This window comes from Musa acuminata, chromosome BXJ1-9, assembly GCF_036884655.1.
Source record: "Musa acuminata AAA Group cultivar baxijiao chromosome BXJ1-9, Cavendish_Baxijiao_AAA, whole genome shotgun sequence".
Classification (NCBI taxonomy): Eukaryota; Viridiplantae; Streptophyta; class Magnoliopsida; order Zingiberales; family Musaceae; genus Musa; species Musa acuminata.
This window is the reverse complement of record NC_088335.1, coordinates 40,459,589-40,462,583: the sequence shown is the minus strand read 5'-3', so window position 1 is coordinate 40,462,583 and position 2,995 is coordinate 40,459,589.

The following is a 2,995-nucleotide window of genomic DNA, read 5'->3' as shown; positions in this document are numbered from 1 at the left end:
ATAAGGAAATATAAGGATATATATATATATAGGATTTGATTTGTATATCTAGATTTACTGCTCGTAGATTTAAGACTAGATATATATACATTCTTATTTTTGAAGTCATAACCTATAGAAATCTAGAGATACAAATAAAATTATAATTTTCAAAGTATTCTTTCTTCACAAGAATTTTTTTCATAATATGATTCATTGTCCTCATAAAACAGTAGTTATAGGAATTCTAAAATACTTACTATTCTCAATAAAAATAAATGTATGATCTATGATTTTTCACACACACACATATATATGTTGGGTTTTGTTAATTCAGTTCTTCATGTCATATGGCTACTTCATCACAATTCGTTCTTTGACATCTGTGGAACTTTATATATCCCTTAACTATGTACTGTTACTGCCTTTTATCTAGAGAAAAATAACCAATAAACTTATTTAAATTGAGCTCTTAAGTTATCAGAAATGGTGATTAAGTTCACATAGTTAATCAGATATGTGTTGGGATTGATAAATTTTAAATTATAAATCAGATACTAAGAGAGATGAATTAGTACTATTATAAATTTAAAAAATTTAAAATATTAATTAACAAAACAGATATATATTAAAAGCTAATTCAACTAAGAAATACATAAGAATAAGAAATTAAATAAAGATAAAGAGATAAATTAATTTGTAGTGATTGGAACATCTCAATCTATGTTCACTGTTGATTGCTCCTCTCTTTTGAGGCAATAGATTTTCATAATCAATTTTGATTTCAAAACTAATAACTCTTTATAACTTTTCCTTTGAAAGATTTAGGAGAGAATTTTTAAGTTTGATCACTTTCATGAATCTGAAACCTTCGAAACTTAATAACTCAACTAGAAACTCAAGAAAGTAAAATTCAAGCAAAACTTTGAGAGAAGATTTCAACAATTGAAAAGTTAAGATGATACCACAAGTGAGATATTTGTAACCCTAAAGAGCCTCACATATAGAGTAAATCATGCAAAAGTAACCAAAATCATAGGTACTAATGGTTCTACCATTATTTCAGGTGGCACAACCACCAACACACTGAAATGACATCGCCCGAGCTATTGGTGGGTATCATCAGTGTTGATATTGGTGGTACCATCGTTTATACATAGATTTGGCCCAATGAGGATCCAAATCCAACCCAAATTTAGTCTAAATTCAACCTACTTCAACCTTAACCTGACATAAAATAAATTTAACTTAATTAAAACCCAAAAGTTATCTTCAAATTGAGTTTATTAATTTATCCTTCTTCGACATGTTAATCTTTGTGATAATTTTTAATCTTTTATCATATCATTTGATATTTAATCTTTCGACATGAGATTTGATTCTACGTCATAATGTCCGAATCTTTTTTTATGACTTTCAATATTTTATTATGTCATTCAATGGTATGCATATCACATTGACTAGTTATGGATATATTGACATCAAATCACAACCGAGCTATAATTACAATGGTATTGAAGACAGCGTATTGGATCAATAACGTCATTATTCATCCCCTCCGCACATAAAATCACGAATGCTGCCTAGTGAGGGGACAATTGACTCGTGAAATACCATTAGAAATTTTGATCCTATCATTAGTCAAAACCGATGAGATGACCAAATGAAAAAGGTTGAAGACAGATAACTTTGAATTATTATACAATATCACATTACTTACGTGCTCTCCAGATTCGCGGTGACAACAACAACATACAAGTGTAATCCAGCCTCACCCCCAAATTCATTCCTTCGAAAATCCAATCACCAGCCTTCATTTATATGTTACATCGATTCATTTCTCTCCTACATTTTCTCGACCTTTTTCTCAAGAAAAAAACAGCAAGTGAAGGCATGTCGCCATGTCGATCATGCCATCAGAGTGCTTGTCGCTACTACACGTACACAACACATGCATCTCCCTCCATGTGCTACTGCCAATGTATAGGTTTGCTCCATGAGCAACAAACATGGAAAACTCCATGCGATGCATTTAATACTTCATCCATGTGACATGTGTCGTCCATATCCCTTCTCTCCAATGCAAGGATATCTAAAGTATGGCTGTTCATATAACCATATCAATTCGGATGATGCTGTGATCTAAGAAATATGCATTCCACTTCCCTTCATGATTAGTTTTTCTTCCTTTCTTTTCATTTATCTGTGATTAGGTTTCTTGTGCCTCTACACTTAATAGTTTTCCATTGCAGTGGTTCTGGATGGAACCTTTATATCTGACCTGCCTGCCATCTCATTCACAACTTCTTAATGAGGAGACTACATCACCAATATCATAAAGAATATGCACCTTCTTGTCTTGTGATCATTGATCAAGGAGACCATCTAGTGGTGATGCAATTCTAGAATCAATGAAGTTAGGACGCAGACTTCGCATTATGGTGTCGACAGGGAGTGCTGATGCTTTTGCTGTAGGTTCAGTTCACATGTCTAGTCTCTTCAATATGCATGGCATCAAAGGCAAAAGTTAGGTCACAGAGAGAGGCTATCCTTTGGGTTGTAGTCTCTCTCCTCTTTGGTGTCATGCTGCTAAAAAAATATTAGGAAAAACAATAGCAGCAACAAAGTTATTTGATCGCAGAAAGGATAAGAGATTAAACATCATTATCTTGACTAACTCTTTCCAAGCTGACCACATCGCAAGTTGCTGATGGAGATGAGTAAAGCAAACATAGTTCCGTCGTTGTATGGCTATGGAGATCCGACCTAAAATTTTGTTCGGTTCATGTATGTCACTAGTATCAAACCGGACTTCCAAAATCTCTTTGTGCCTCTCTTTTCTTTTGAGACAAAGACACAAAAGTTCCTTCCGAACTTATCGTCTTCCATGAAGACAAAGATGTAAAAGTTGTGGACCAAATAAAGCGCAGCACTGCTTGTGGTTAAACCAGCCATGATGTAAGCTAATTAGGTAGGATGAAGAAAGTTTCAGAGTTGTTTCCTTTCGACGGGCATT